Source organism: Apis laboriosa, unplaced genomic scaffold (assembly GCF_014066325.1).
Source record: "Apis laboriosa isolate Shangri-la unplaced genomic scaffold, ASM1406632v1 scaffold59_cov161, whole genome shotgun sequence".
Lineage (NCBI taxonomy): Eukaryota > Metazoa > Arthropoda > Insecta > Hymenoptera > Apidae > Apis > Apis laboriosa.
In genome coordinates, this window is record NW_025223856.1 from 87,502 (window position 1) to 104,673 (window position 17,172).

General features: G+C 38.4%; 1 non-coding gene across 1 annotated transcript; it reads left to right on the top strand.

Moving 5' to 3' along the window:
- Window positions 1–7,145: 7,145 nt before the first annotated feature.
- Trnar-ccu lies at window positions 7,146–7,218 on the top strand. The gene has a single exon. It is a non-coding gene; the product is annotated as a tRNA-Arg (tRNA).
- The last annotated feature ends 9,954 nt before the right edge of the window (window positions 7,219–17,172 follow it).

Genomic DNA, 17,172 nt, shown 5'->3' on the forward strand with positions numbered 1-17,172 from the left:
AAAATTGGATTTATAAATTTTTCTAAAATAACGAGATTCAACTCTCCCCCAACCGTCCCCCAAAGAAACGATCATCCAATTGAAAGCAACGTTATCCGTCAATAAATTTTCCGAAACGGTTTCGCTTTCTCCGCAACCAGGAGAAGCATAAAATCCGCGTTTGAGACACCGCGCCGCGGAACGATACGTAAATCAAGGAACGGGAAGCGTTTACGAGAAGCCTGAGCCTGGAGATTTTACTCTTGTTAGCCGGGCAAATTAGAGGGTATCGGTAGAGTAGAGTTTTCACCGCAATTAAACGGCGAGCACCTGCCGCCATATTTCGTTTGCGTAAATGTAACAAAAAGATCGGTTCATTTGAAACGGCGGCAAAATGTTCTCTGATTACGCAACATTCCAAGAAAGCTTGACGCGGTAGAAACGTTGATTATTCGATAGAACTTCATCAGGAGCGAGAAAAAGATACGAGCATCCTTTGCCGGGACTAGTTAGCGTACTTTTACGTCGACTATTTGTCAGCCTGTGAAATATACGCTTTGCGCGGTTCTGAAATGAAATGGATGGATAGTAATAACCTTTACGTATGGAGATAAATCATTTTGTTATCTGGTGACAGTGAAGTTTATATGCTTAAAATGAATCCTTACTTTTTTTTTTGTGGGAAACGTATTTCAGATTATTCTCGAATAAAATTGATGAATTTTTCGATATCGATCGACTCGTTCATTCATACGTTTATTTGATAAAATATTCTAATAACACGAGTGACTTTAATCTCCTCATAAGTGTGTCGTGAATAATAACTTAATCGGTATTAACAGAAAGAAGTAAGAATTCTTTTTAAATGGACTTTTAATGTTTAAATGGACTTGTCCTCGAGACAACATGTTTGACTATCTCGTCATCCATATACTTTCATCGATTCTGTGAAATAACGTACTCGAGTAATTTTTCTCCATCCAGATATAATCGACAACTCCAGCAACTCTTAATTCCATTCCATGTCCTGAAAGATACAGCGTTAAATAAAGATCTTACTAATTCATCTCTGATGACTCTAAACGAGATACAATCGTAGCAGCTTCGTTTCCAAAAACAAAATCCTTGAGACAAAACTCTTAAAAGTCAGATGGTAGATAGATAATTCGGATTGAATTTTTACTGATCCGATTTAACTCGTTATCCGTCCACTGTTTCGTCCACAAAGGTAGATCTCCTTTTTTTCAACCAACGAAATATTGTTTCAACGGAGCCGTGTAATCAGCGTAGAGATGGTTTAGTCGCTACGCTCCACGCTAATGAAGCGTACCAGATGCTGGGGCAAGAAGACGCTGTACTACCGGGGCGTGGCCGCATACATGAATACGAGAAACGTGGCCCTGGATCGCTCCAACTCTGTCAAAAATGCCACCTCTGAACGATTGTCCTCAGAAAAGAAAAGTTTCTCTTTTACGACTGACTACTCTTTCCCTTGGTGACGTTTTTAACGAGCACTGAAACAGGAGTAATTATAATTCGAAGAACTCGTCAGACTCGTCAGGAAATCGTACCATGTTTTTGTGCGACATCGGATGATTGACTTGGAAGTTCGAGTTTGAGACAACAATATAAATTTCAAAATATCGAACAAAATTTACTCGAATCTCCACTTCTCCAAAAATTAAAATAATATAAACCACTACTAAATTAACACTAATACAATAACCAATATCGAAGAATAAAGACTCAAAGTCGTATACTTTCATTTTCTAATTATCCTCGTAATTAACAAAAGTTCCCAAGCATTTAAGATAACCGATCGATCATCCTCTACAGATAATCGCATCGCGACGTCGCAATCCTTTTTATCATCCTCTTTCCCCCCTCTTTTTCTTTTTCCTTTTTTTTTTTTTACGAGCATTTCCGTTTCTGAACCAAGCCACAGCGTGGTGGGGGTCCGCCAGCAGCAGTATTCGTCGGTCAATCCATCTTTCGCGACCCCCTTTTCCTACTGCGTTACGAAAATCCGCATTATCCGTATATTGTAAGAGGCGCATCGTCACGACAGGTCGCACGAGTGTACTCTCGTGTTCACCGTGGCGCGAAGTTCCGTTTTCCAACGGCCGGCACGTAAAAGAAACCGCTAGCTTGTGCAGCGAAGGATGCATCTGGCGCGAGGTCCCGACTCGTCCTTGTCGATTCCGTCGCCGGAAACGCAGCCTCTTTATAGTACCCCTCCCGCTTGCCGTCTTGCTTCCGGTTACCGGCCGCCTCTGAGACGCGCGATTGTTGGTCCAGGTAAGAGGAACGCGCGCACAATGCCGTGACTATAACCGTATCTAGGACGGTGAACATATACGCGAGCTCGTAACACCCCTCTTCCTCATCGAATATTCAACGCGCGGGTTTCCACTGGATTCTGGTGGATTTACGATTTTGCACGGGCTATTCCACACGTGTCGTGATCACGAGCTGCATACACTGCACACGATTCCGTGATAATTCGTTTATTACGAAAATAATTTGCTAAATCTTTGAGAATCTGATTAAAGGATCTTCGATTTATTCAGTTTTTAAGCTATTCATTTAATGTAAATCTATGTGAATATTTCTTAACGTTCTTTTTTTTTTTTTTTTTTTGAAACGAATATCTTAATTTTTTAAAATATTCTTCTTGAATCACGTGGCGCAAAAGAATATCGAAGAAATATAAAAATCTGGATGACAAATTTGAGATTTTGGAATAATTTTCATAAATAATCCGAAACAAAAGTAATTATAGCTGGAAAGGCACAGGTTTAAATAAAATTGGAGAATACCCTTTCCGATAATTTATCAGATCAACGTGTACACCGAAGAATTGTAAAATTAATGTAAGAAAGAATCGGGAGAAACAATCCTTCCTTCTAGGGAACAACCTAGAAACCGAGTTACGAAATTCATGTGTGATCGCGCGGGTTGTTGATTAATTACTCGGGAGGACCCCGTCGCCAAGGATTTGAATAGAAGTTTACCGAGTACGACGCAATTCAACACGTGGTGGAGGGGGCGGAGGAGACCGAAAGGATGTCCAAACGGAATCAGGATCGGCATGGGCACAGAACCGTGCACCAGGCAGCCTCGTCGACATCCTGCCTTTTGCCAGGATTGCGACATTATCCGTGGCTCGTGCACGGAGGAACACAGTGTGCCTCCGACAGCGGAAGGAGATCTTGCGCAATCGGCCGCCCATTGTCTCAGGATCCTCCTTGCCGGGGTCTGGATTCGTCTTCATAGCTGCACGGAGTTAACCACGTAATACACGGTGGATTTGAAATCCGGGCCAATGCTTGCCGATCTTGACGATCGTTGGTATCTCTATTTGCTTGAGAATAGCAGGATATCACAGCGGTGAATCATTGTATCGAATAATCGACGCTTTCGTTCAACTTTATTTTAATCGAAGAATCGTTAGTTCCTTTCGAACGAACGTTTTTTCTTTTTCTTTTTTTTCACTGTCTTTGTCGTCAGGAATTATTGACACGTTCGAGATGAAAGGTTTCCGGAGGGATCGTGAGAAGAATTTACGAGTTCCAGAATTGTGCTCTAAAACGCGAGGCTCGATACCTGAACTGTTTACATTGGAAAATGCTTTTAAGTCGAAATAGATTCTGACAGAGGATTCTTTGTCTGCAACTTTTTTTCTCTTATTAAACAAAATTTCAAAGAATCGTGATAAATAAGCACTCTTTACCGTTTTCGACGGGAAACAAATATTTTCCAATGCAACTCGATCAATGAACTATCATTTACAGCGATATTGAAATCGAGAATACACGGCAACAATCTAATACCAATTTCAACAACCAAATACGAAATCGATGTAATGATTATCTTGTATACGGTCAATCAACATATCTATAAACCAGACAGAGGTATAAATCGTCGATTTACGGGATAGAAAAGCCGGAAAGGTGGAATTAATCCGTCGAGTAGGATATAAATACTCGTGTTTCGTAGAAAAATTCAGCGATTGCGAATCGTGGAACGCGCACTCCTCGGCAATCCTCGCGAAGGCGCGCGCGAAACGATTGCTACACACTCTTTTTCCTCCGCGGTGCAATTTTACATCCGCACGTGGTGGATACGGATATGTGGGACGGCAGGAAAGTACGCCTCGAAATCTATGAATCATCGTTGTGATACACATGAGCCGATACACACGGGCACATCTCCTCTCGGGCTAATTCCCCGCTCCAAACTCGTTTTCCACTCTCGTGGCCGCGCCGCGTGGGAGGATTACGTAAAAGGCCGGCCTCAAGGAAACACGCGATACAAATAAATGAGTGCAAACGTAGGGTCTAAGATGATACCAATCGAATAGAATTATCGAATAATCTTGGAGAAATCTAATCTGGATCGTATATGCTGAATATATATGAAATATATGAAATAACGATGATTTGGATTTGAAAAGAATCTTTTAATAGAAGTTAAAGAATTAACAAACACGTCTAATTATAGGATTAAATTCTAAAATAAATATATACTTATGAATCTAAATGGAATCCAATTTAGAAACACTTTGATATATTTTTCAGGAATGAGTATTATTATCCTCGAAATAAATAATAATAATAAATTTTTAATCTTGTTATATCATTCGATATTGGAACGAATTTAATTTATAATGAAATTCGAGTAAGTTATAGATGTGCGAAATATTGGAAGAAATTCATATTGATGAAAAAAGGAAATGATCTATAATAAATTCCATCATTTTTCTATTATTTAAATTCAAGGCGAAATCAAATAATAGTTTTACCATTTCCCTTTTGAATCACGCGACTTTCTAAGCCATTGGGATAATCATTGACGTTCCTTCATGACCAACGAATCTACGTGACGCACACGCGTGTCTTCCGCTCCATCGCCCCTTGCTGCACTCTTTTTGCCATACTTTCTCCTTTGAGACAGCACCGTCGATTAACTCGATCATTTCGGTGCGTTCCGTTCCAGGGGCGCATTCTTTCTACCTTTCCACAACCGGGTCTCCAGACGAATCGAACGACTAATTGCCCGTGATCTGTTCGCGATTCGAGCTCGTTACGCCACGAATGGGGACGCTAATTGGACCAATTTGTGACATTTCCTAACGACGTCGTCGCGGTGGTCCCCGACCATGGAAGTTGAATCGATTCGCGTAATTGAGACGTGCCCTATGCGGCGAATTATATTTTGCTTTGTGACCAGATTGAACTTCATAATAACGATCTTATATATATAACAATCGAGTTATCGTTCACAGACGGCGATAAAATGAGGAAGGAATATTGAAATATATTTGGATATTTCTTTCGAAAATATTAGTCTTCTTGGAAAATTATATATAGTAATTAGATTGCGGATTTTTATGCAGCTAAAACAATTTAAAAAATAAATTCGTTCGTTCAACATATATGTCAGATTATGTAATGTTTGCAAAATGCCAATAATTTTATTAAACATCATGTAATATATTTTTTTCAATGTTATATTGGATACTCTTCTACTGCTTCTGCAAATAAACTATTCCGAATTTGTCCAATTTTTAATATTATATCGTAAGCAGAAGTTTCATTCACAATATTATTCTTATTTGTAACATTCAATTATCGTAGAAAAAATATTAATATCAGAATTCATTATTCTTTTGGAAAAATATATATCTACATAAAAATCCGCTGATAATAATATTAGAAAGTTAATGAGTTATGGTAAAAGAATTAATTTTAAAATACTAATAAGAGGAAGATGGAATTTTTATGCTTGGAACTTTTAAAACAATCTAACATTAATCGTAATTTTATTTCCTAAAGAGAAGAGACAATCTAACAGTTTCATCTCGTGAAATTGGATCTTCATCCTCGATCCATCCAACGATAAATAATTCCCTCGTCTGTGAACCGATCGCGTGCGCTCACGTGCACGTGAATACCCGTGTAATTCGCGAATCGAGCATAAAGTGTCGCGCAGTTTAAAATCAATTACTCACCCGGCGCTCACGCGCTCCTTCCTTAACGATCTTCCCGCACATTTTCGCAGACCACCGTGTACGTGTTCCCGCGGCCAGGTCGCGTAAAGTATCAATCTAGCGTAAAGGGGGGACTTGACCCCTCGCGCACACGCATTTATATTAACCCTCACCGGTGCCCGCGGAGATCGCGCTCGCAGGCCAAAGACGATTCTATTTATGCGTGCAACCGACGGACCCGGGGTTAATGTGATGATATTACTCACGGGATATGGTTGCCTACCTAAGTCGATTAGCGGTGGAAAGCTCCGGGACGAGTTTTGCGGTCGAAAGCGAGCGCGCACGAGCGAGGAGGGTGGCCGTGAAACGAAAGGGACAAAAGCGGGGACGAGACTAGTTTCTCTCCGGTTCGCATCTTCTTCCTTTCAGGGGGGGGATTGTGGACCTTTAACCGGTCATCTAGCACTGCCAGGATTCCGTGCCACTTGTCCTCGTTGTCCGTGACATCATGGTGGGACGGCCATGTTTAATCCGTGAATTCCCTCATTTTTCCGCTTTCTATCGATTAACGTTGGAATTTAAACATGAAAAGAGGACGATTTACTTGAGGAGACGTAAAGTAATAGACTTTATCTGGTGGATATTCGAAGTAAATTGTTGATTAATTGCGAGATTTCTCGCTGTGTCCAGTTTGTATAATCGAACGGTAGTATTAATATTAGTCGATAACGATGTTAACACTTTTGAAGATTCGTTGGGACGAGGTCTGATCTTGAATTGGATTTATCCATGATTCGTATTTTCACGATTTATTAAACACATTCAGTAAATAACACGCCAGGATATTGAAAATCTAAAAAAAATAAATGTTTCCTGGTTTTCGTTCGAGATGATATTCTTTTAAAAAAATTAAAAAAAACGAAAGATGGAATTTATATAATCCTCTTCGAATTTTATTTATCAAAACGTCTATGCTTTTTTTATATATTTTTTTCTATATCTTTTTTTATATCTTCTGCTGTACATAAAATTACAATATTAATGAGAAATCATTCCTCCTCCAATCATTCATTAAGTATTATTGTTTCAATAAAAACATCTAATTTGTAATATAAAATTTTACATAAAATTAAACAAATCTTTTCTTCTAATTTTCAAAATTCCTGTGATAACAGCCCCTGTGGCCTAATGGATAAGGCATCGGTCTCCTAAACCGGGGATTGTGGGTTCGAGTCCCACCAGGGGTAATTTTAAATAAAAATTTCTTTCGATTTGATAACGAAAGAAATAAGCGCTGTAATTTTTGAAAATAAAACATGTTTTTCATTTTTCTTTTTTTTTTTTTTAATATTAAAATTCCTCTTTTAAATTAAACTGTTGTAATTAAAAGCATTAAAAAGAATTTTTAATAACAACAACAAAGAAAGGGTAATGAAAGCATAAACGTATTACGTGATTCATGATTTAAATTCACTGAAAGTAAAATGATAGCGCATATTTATTTGAAATAAAATGAAACGTTCAAAAACGAATTGTGAAACTCGAAACGTATGATAAAATCGAGGCTCGAACGAGAACGTGTGAATTACGAGACATCGATAATCATTATCATCATCGATCTCAAAAGAAGCATCATCTCTTCAGAAGCGAATCGCCTTCGTTTCGCTTCATCAATGTTTCCGGGTCCCTCAAAGGGATATACTTATTTTCATCGTCATTAATCTTTGTTTGACCGACCGTCTTAATTATACTCCCGATGCTACACGCACGTCTCGTAATATTCTTTTCATCAAGCCTTCGATGTCACGGACGCTCCATAAACGTAGCACATATCCTACAGCCTCGTCTCATCGAATCTCATATATTCGATATATTCATCGTGTCAATAATAGGACAAGAAGCTTGGAAGAGAATCGAAACCACGAACTCACATGTGTTTTTAACCATCGCTCTTGCGGGTTCAGACCCAATAGATGCACCTGTCGATGGAGCCCAGCGCTAGCGATGGGCTCAAGTGTATCGCAAGCAAATTTGAACAAATCGAACTAAATATTTTGGGAAAAAAAAAAACAATGATATTTAAATTTGAACGAGATAAAACTCTCTGTAAGTCCAGAAAAAATGAGAGTCAAATTGGATGGAATAGATTCTAAACGACGATAGTTTGTTTGACCGAGTACAAATTCATATAAAAGAATTAAAATACATTCGATTGCTGTTTTTAGTAAATTCCAATATATAAATTTCAGAGTGAACCATTACATCTTATCTTTCAAATCTATATCCAAACACGTATTGAATTTGATCCCATCACTATCACCGTATGGTATCCACGAGGCTGGCAATAAAATATACCTTCGAACGGCGTGATTATACTGACGAGCCCTAAATATTTCTCCTCGCGCCTTCTCCTTTCGATCTCCTGGAATGCGTCCTTTTCACAGCACACAGAGATCCATCTATCCGTTCCTCTCTACTCCACCGCTCCCTTTCCTTTGTCCCACTTCGTTCAACCGATCCCCGTGAATACATCTTCGCGTTAACGAATTTCGAGACGAGGCAAAGAACCCTTCTAATCCTGACTAACGCCCAGTCAGCCACGAGAGGCGTCCCGAAAAAGGCTTAAGACTCGTCTCCCCGAAAAAGGGAGGACTGCTAAAGGCTAGTGGTACCTGACAACGTCTTTATCGGCCCTCATCTTCGACCGTTGCCTCGGTGCCGCTTAATAGCATCCATAAAGTTTCATCGTGCGACTACTATGTCGTTTAAATGTATATCGGGCGGCGCAGTGGTTGCCTATAGCGCGGCGCATCGAATCGCGTGCGCCCTCTACGATTTATTTTATCGTTTGGACCGCTTTATGCCCTCTTCCGTACAACATTTGCATACACGCCTCTGACGTACGTGCTGTACGAAATTTGTTTTATTTCTCGGCCGTGTACTGGCGTTAATAACGCGTCTCGCTTTTTTTGCTCGCTCGTTGCCGATGCAACAGGCCACTTTGATGCATTAACGAAGATGGGTTGGTTGCACTTGAAGGGGGGGATTCTCATAAATGTTCTGGATTTTGCTCGGCGCTGGTTATCACGCGTTTATTAATTGTGTTCAGGCACGATGTTCCTCTTTTTTATTGGCGTATCGTTCTTCGTTACACACTATCTACCGCTGCTGGTTTAATTTGTTGAGGTTGTTTCGATACGCACGTACAAGACATTATTATTCTCAAAAATTGAGAAATTTTAAACAAATTTAGTTTTGAAAATTAAATTTGACTGAAAAAATTGAAACAATAAATATTCAACTCCTCTAAGAAACTCGTCTAATTTGATCTAATCAAATTTCTATGATATTATTCCAAGTACTTGCAGTTTAAAATAATCCACGTCAAAATCAAAAACCAATTCCAAAAAATTTTTAGCAAAATTGTATGCAATTTCCAATTAACTGTCAAACTCCATGAATCCTTTCTCCTCAATGGAGTTCGAGTAAATCCTTTATATTTTAATCAGATATACGAAACAGGACTTGAAAGAAAATTCGTTCGATCACTTCTCTCATTTTATTTTCGATATTTTGTTTTGTATCAACATATGCATCATTGCGATTATTATGCCGCAATATTCGCACGAGCTTTCTGAAGATACTTGGTGCATTTTGTGGCGACACAATGGCTCATTCCAGCAACCGGATTTCGAGTTTCTTCGCCGTCTGAATCGGGCTTAGTCAACGAGCCATATTAAAATAATAACGTGCATGGGTGTCAATATATTAAAGTGTGATTTCCGTTACATTGTTGGCCATCTTTTTCTCCGTTCAAGTAATCTGGTGCTGTCTTCAAGAATTGTGTTCTTAATCCTCTGCGCAAAAACTGCGCGAATGATGAGAAAAAAAAATCGAGAATCATTTCCGGTACCATTATCGTAAAAGAATGAAGGATTGATAAAAAATTAAAATACAGCGAACGAGAGATGCATAGAATTGAATACAGGAGATAAAATACTCACGGAAAAAATCAAAATTTTTCTATTGTTTGTAGAAAATATAAAAAAATTTATAATTGGAAATAAAAAATTTCTGAAATCTTAGAAGTTATAGAATATTACTTGTTATTTTTATGCTACAATCTTCTGTTTCAATGTCGAAAATTGCTTATTCATTTAATGAACGTTTTATCTCCTAAGAAATATGTTAGCTAGCAACAATAAATTATCATTCGAAATTGATCTGACGCCATATATAAATTATCTTAATAAACAATTCGAACTATCGATTATTATTATTCTCGGCTACTAATTGTTGTTACGTATTCTTCAAAATAATGGATATAGACGAATCAACGTAATGAATGTAGATTCGCATTTCGAAGCCAACTATCATGGAACAACGTGACACGATATTCTAATGACCATTCTAAGCAATGATTTCGCGTTCTACGTAAGAAACAACAATACCAGGTGGCCGTCATGATCGAAAGTATCGTGCGAATTTACAGGTCTGAAAAGTCACGGATCTACTCGACTTCCTAGAACGCCCATGCAAATTAGAAAAGACGCAAACGGACGCTATGTAATGATAATTACATTATGCAACTTTGTTATCGTTTGTTCCTCGCCTTAAAAAAATATCTAAGAATAAGTTAACGATTGAATAGCTCTGTGAATATTTTTCATCATGGATGAATTATTATAGAATATGAAAATTATTCCCAAATAAGAAACACTTTTCCAAAGTAGAGTCAGATGTAGAACATCCTTGAATTCAACTCGAATTTTTTCGATTCATCAAGTTTCTGAAAAGATCTCTGTTTTATTATATTCTGTAAAAACAGAAACAGAATTATTGGTAGAGAGAACCTATATCCTTTTATTTTATTCACTTTAAATTTTGTCATTGTTTTAGCATTCCAAATATTCGAAAGAATAATTAAAAACGAATAAATTACTTTTGTGGAATTTTTACAAAAGTAAAATTTCCTTTAATAAAATTGCAAAATCTTTATAACAAGTCAATCCACCAAGAATTCAAATCCCATTTTCTTTTTTTTTTCTTTTTTTTTTTTTAATCCCAAATTACCAGAGAAGAATTATCGCCGTGATTTAGTGGATAACTGGTTTATCCAAATTCCTCCAGAAAAGCAACGGCGATATTTCGAAAATACATTAACGCGTATTATTTATGAACATCTGTATTAATACTATTCCCTACCGCGGTGTTTGCGTGCTCTCGAATCCTTGAATTGGAAATGAGCCTTAATATATTAGCACGAATAACATCGTCTGTGATAAATGTTACGCTATGTCGTCTACACCGTGTTGTCGTGGATAGGATGTTTTAATAATTTAGAGACCAGTCACGGACATCGGCGTTGCAATAACGATTACGTAACCGAAACGTCGTGTCGTTCGGCACACTCTGTATTTATTGACGTGGAGGCAATGCCGGAACGGTGATTACGGGCAGGGAACTTGTTAAAGATATAGAAGAGCGATATTTTGCCGATAGTTTAGTCCTGCGGGGGCCACTCGGGGTCTTCCAAGTCGCGGCTCTTAATAGATCCTGCTCTTTCCACACCGGGGATCGCGAACTGCCTCGTCGGATTGTAAATCGCGAGGTCTTAAGTTAAAACTTTGAGAAATGGCAAATGCATGTACTTACGTACTATCTCGTGGTGCCTAACGAGTTGGCGATCGTTGGTAATAATCTGTTGTAGCAAATGACGTGTTGAAATCTCTCGATGGAGGGGGAAAGGGGGCTATCGATTTAATTTATCACGTATAGGAATGTCCTCCTATACTTGGCAAGAATACAGTCCCCTGAAAAGGATAAAAAGAAATTAGAATATTAAGAGAGAATTGAAGTAGCGTGTAACGATATAAAATTAATATTACATTTTTTATTGCTACTTATATCACGAGAAATTATTCTTCATTATTTTTTCCGATTTTGGTGATATAGATAGATAGATGAGTTTTTAAGAGTTTGGAACGTAAAAATGAAGGACGAATCGAAATAATTGGCAAAATGAGAAACAAATATCGAAAAATACTTATAAAAAAATTTGATCGCGTTTTCTCAAAACGAATATCCGAATAAGAGAAGTTTAAACGCAGTAATCGAAGTATATAAGTCTTTGGAAGATCTTTGGATTGGGCAGGGGATAATAACAACGCGGTTGGTCTCAATTTTTCTGGCGATGGTGGTGGTATTAAAAACTCGTAACGCGGTTTAATAAACGATACGTGACCGGTTGCCGGCACGGTAACGATCGTTTCGACCAAACGTAGTGGAAAAAACCGGGAATACAGAATAAGAGGAAGTCCGTATAGAGGAAGAAGAGGATTCGTAAGGGAGGATCAACGTTGAAATGAAAGGGAAAAGAGAGGACGTGGAAGAGGGAGAAAGAAGGTGGAGCATAAAGAAGAACAAGAAGCGCGGTGTGGTCGCGGTAGCAATCGACAGACCCGTCATTAAAAATCAGTTAACCCCGCAATTACCGTGCGAGTCCGAGCCTATTAAGTGCGCGTAATCGGAAGGGACTTTTTTGGAATAATCGTTTGCAAGAAGCTCACAGGAGAAACGAGCTCGTACGATTCGCAATCAGATCTGCGACTATTAAGGGGGAAAGGAACGCTTTGTCCCGAGACAAGGCGAATGAGAATAATGGGACGATGTTAAGGATTCTTTAGGGAGAGGACACTACATACGTGAAGAAATACGTGCGATACCTTGTCTCCAATAGGAAATAAGTACTCCTCGCGAGTTAAAGACTCTGGATAAGGGGACTGTGTACGTACGTCTGTGAGGGCATTCAAGTATTCGGAATACGAATTTTTGGTAATTCCATAGAATTTGGCCAATGTTTAATATTAAATGATTTTAAGAGATCATTTTATACTTTCTAATATTAATAATGTTGATCTTATTTATCTTATCTATGATCTTATTTATGATTGTTGATTTATATTTGTCTCATATAAATTATTTATTAAATAGTCATGCAACAATCACGTCTGTTAATCAGTCTTTTGGTCAATTCTAGATATTTATCTTATTTCTTCCATGGTATTTTCTTTCTGTATTTACACTTATGTTAATGTATCTTGATAAATAGTAACATTTAAAAATGAAAAAAAAAATCTCTCCACCTTCGATCTCCATCTTAATACTTCCATTTCACAACATCGATTCGTTCTCGTTGAAACGAACCACCCAGTATATGCAATAGTAAAAAGATCGCACGAGAAGTGGAATACGAATCACCGGCCATCGATTTTTCGATTCAACAATTGGAAGCTCGAACGGACCGTTACACGAGGGAAGTTTTCATTTACCTTCGCTTAAGTGGCCACTTACGAGTCTATAACCCTTTCTTTACCTACGTTATTGCTTCGTTAAAGCATCATTTTCCTCTTCCCCTGATTTCCACCGTTGCGACCGCCTCTCGATACTCACCCATTGCCCATTCCAGCAGAGTTATTCCCGACTACTCCCAGAGTCCGTACTTAACTCTCCTACCATATAAGAGTTCCGGAAGAGCCGTTTGCTCTCGATATGTTGCTCACCCGTTCGGCCTGGTACCCGGCAGAAGTTCAGAGGAGAGAGCCGATCGAGTAGTTACGGATAAGTTTGTCGGCGCTTAAGTGGCGCCGAATACGGTCCTGTAAGTACAACTTGCTCGTGGCAGGTCGCTGTTACACGCGTGTGTACGTGAGCACATGCACGGCGTAAGCGCCGTCCAATGATTGTGGTGAGGAGAACTGGCTCGATACAGGTAGAAATGCTGGAAATTTTTAACCGAACTCCTTCAATTCGAACGATACTTTACTCGTGTAATTGGTGCACGCGAGACTCGCCGAAATTCTCCAAGGAATTCTGCATGACGATACGAACAATTAGCGGTGGGATCAAGTATCAAGATTCCAATTTTTTATCGAAATTATGAGTCTACGAGTCTAAAAGAACGAAGAAAGTAAATTAGAATCAAATTATCTTATAAAAATTCTCCATTTTATCACGTTTCTTGATTGGATTTGAAAAATATTCTAATTCTAATGCATCTAATAAACGACTTAATATTTATTATTTCGTAAAATAATATCTATTATTTTTCTTCTCTCGTTTCTTTAAAAATTTTATATATATATTTCATGAATTTGAATGAAACTATAATTGTAAGTCAAACATTATTTTCGAATAATTGATAAGTATGAAAAATTGAAATAAAAGAGAAACATCAAAACCAATCTGAAACGAAAAAACTCATATTTGATATCACACGATCGATGTACACCTTATGTTGAAAATCAGATAAGATTAGTCGTTCAAAGAGATACTTTGGTGTGCCCTCTCGAAATCGGCGAAAAATGGAGGCGACCCGGCTCGTGCCTTTCGTTTGGTACGCTCTCGTTGGAATCTCGGAAGGTTGGAGGGGAAGAATTCGAGAACGAAGCCGAAACAAATAGTTACAAAACTGGTCTGGGACGGAAGACAAAGTATTTTGGCGAGGAGACGAACAAGCATACCAGTACGGTGGGGTTCGAGTGGTGGTTCGTTTTAAGCCCGTTGCCATTATCTCGAGGAAAAGGGACACGGGCAGAAAACCGGTCGTACAGAATCCCGCGATAATATTTGCGACACTCGGATCCTCGTGGCGGGGAAGGAGGGGGCCGATGGTCGCATAAGCTAAAGGATAGGCTAAAGGGAGGCCTAAAAAGCGAGTGATTTGGCCGGTGGGGCCCGGCTGATTAATGTGACCCACTATGCACGCCCGCTATATGGGCCGACCTGGCTCATTTGCATTTGCATCGCCACGGACCACCGTGTTCTCCGCTCTCGCGGACTTCTTTCGGAACGAACAAGCTCATGTCCAGAGTCCTCCATTCAACCCGCTACCATTTCAACTTCGCCTCAGATTTAACTCGGGATATCTCGAACCGAGGACGATTATCTAAGTTGGAAAGAAAAAAATATATCTAATAAATGGTAATCAGATTTAAATCTTAATTTTTATCTTACAAAAATTTCGAACGTACGTCGATAAAGATATTGATATTAAGTTTTGCATTGAAATCGTCGTTTTCTCATCGTTATTTATAGATATACAACAAACTCTAAGAAATTTTATAACTCGAGAGTTAGGATATCTAGAGTGAGAAACGATTATTCAAATTAGAATTCCGTGATAAATCTTAAGGCTACTTTACCTGTTATGGTGCAGCAATTTAAATCACTTTACCTCGTGGTTACTAGTCGTTAGAATCGTAATAGAACGACGATTTCGGAAGGTGTCGTCAATCGTTGGCGCGTGTAACCGCCGGCGATTCGCAACCGCGTGGGCGTTTATTGGCGACCTGTTTAACATAGTCGACGGTTAGTGGATTCAATGATCGTGTAATTGCCGGCAGGAAACCGGACAGTTGCTTGAACCGCGTTTTACTCGGAACTTGTCGCGGTTACGACGTGAGGCAAGAGTTTGGAAATGTTTTAACATATCTTTCTTATCTTTCTTCAAGCAATTTTCCTTCTCCAATGAATTCTTTATACGCGAAATAATTTTTAACATCGTCTACCAATAGTTATTTTCACTCTTCCATTTTCCTTTTAATTATCATCATAGATTCGTTGGAAATTTTTATTTTTTATTTATTATCTTCCTCGTATCGTGAAAATGTGAAAAATAAAAAAAGAGAGAAGGGGACAATTAGATGTTTACAATCTCTTTATACCCATTCTTATACCATTATATAAAATTACGATCGACGAGAAAATCAGAGAATTCTTTCACAAAGGACTATCTTCGCTGTGGAATCGCGCACACCCACGCAAGAGGGCACGCGCATGAATGCAGGTGCGTGACGATGGGTTAGCGAGGGTTAATGCGCCGGGTAATAATTAAAACGCCATTTCCCATAGAGAAAGGCGAGACGAGAGTTGATCATAAAGGCCTGTTCTTGCCGCGCCTCTATCTCTCTAACGGTGGTTCAGCGAATAGGTCCTCCTTTCGTGGACCGCGATATTATATCACGGCATACCTGTTCCCTCGGCCAACCTCTACGAGGATCACGATGATATACATATAAAATACGCGAGCGTGGATTTTAATAAATTACTCGAAATTAATTTATGAATTCCCGCGTTAAACTATACAGATTTCACTACACACGCGCGTTTCACTTTTCAGGAAGAAGATTCGAATGGTCGAATCGAAATGTTTTTTCTTTTTCTTTTTTTCTTTTTTTTGTTCTTTCTTTTCTTCCCTCTCTGTCAACAAATGGCCAACCATATCCGGTTATATTTTATTTTTCGAATCATGACCGCTGTTGGCGAATAATAGCATCTAGACAGAGGTGTCCTTGTAACGCTCCAAGGATGGTACGCGGAGGCTCGAAAATTCGTCGAATATGTGTACACGTGTATTCGCGTGTGGGTAAGTAGCGGTTGCATCTCGGCCACAAGAGCATACATTGTAACGAATTATCGCACGCCGAGCGGCATCGTAATTAAGAGTTACGCAACAGGTAATTGAGAAACCTGACACCTTTACAAAGTGTTACCTCGTCGACACGGTGGATCGTATCGTGGAGCTTCAATAATAATATGATTCCGCGATGATAGAACGCGGCTTTGACGCGTCACGATTCATAGTCCTCGCGATTAGATTCCCTCTTCATTCTTGATAATGTTTATGAGTCTGTTGTAATTTTACGTTCAAGAGAGTTTTTTTTCTTTTTTCTTTCAGTGAAATCAATTAAAATTTGTTAATTATTTCTAATTAATTCTAAAATTCAGGTTTCTTTTCTTTTTTCTTTTTTTTTTTTTTTTTCCTTAACTTGTCATTGTCGACGCTCACTTTTAAATATGAAATAGAATCGATAATAGATAAATTCTTTTATTAGAATGAATCAAAAGTAGCAGTAATTTGTAAAATTTATATATGAATAATAAGCGTGAAAATAAATTAAACTGCTATATTTAATATATCATTCGTTATAGAAATGAATCAAAACTTAGCTTATAATTATTTTTAATTACTATAATTGCTTAATCCATATTGATTCCTAGATAGATAAGAATAAGATAAAAAAATTTTACGGATATAAAATATCATCCTCGTAGAGAGAATTAAATACAACTCATTTAAAAATCACTGTTTATCCTCTCGAAATCAAAAGCCAAGCTTTCCCACGAACTCAATACAATTA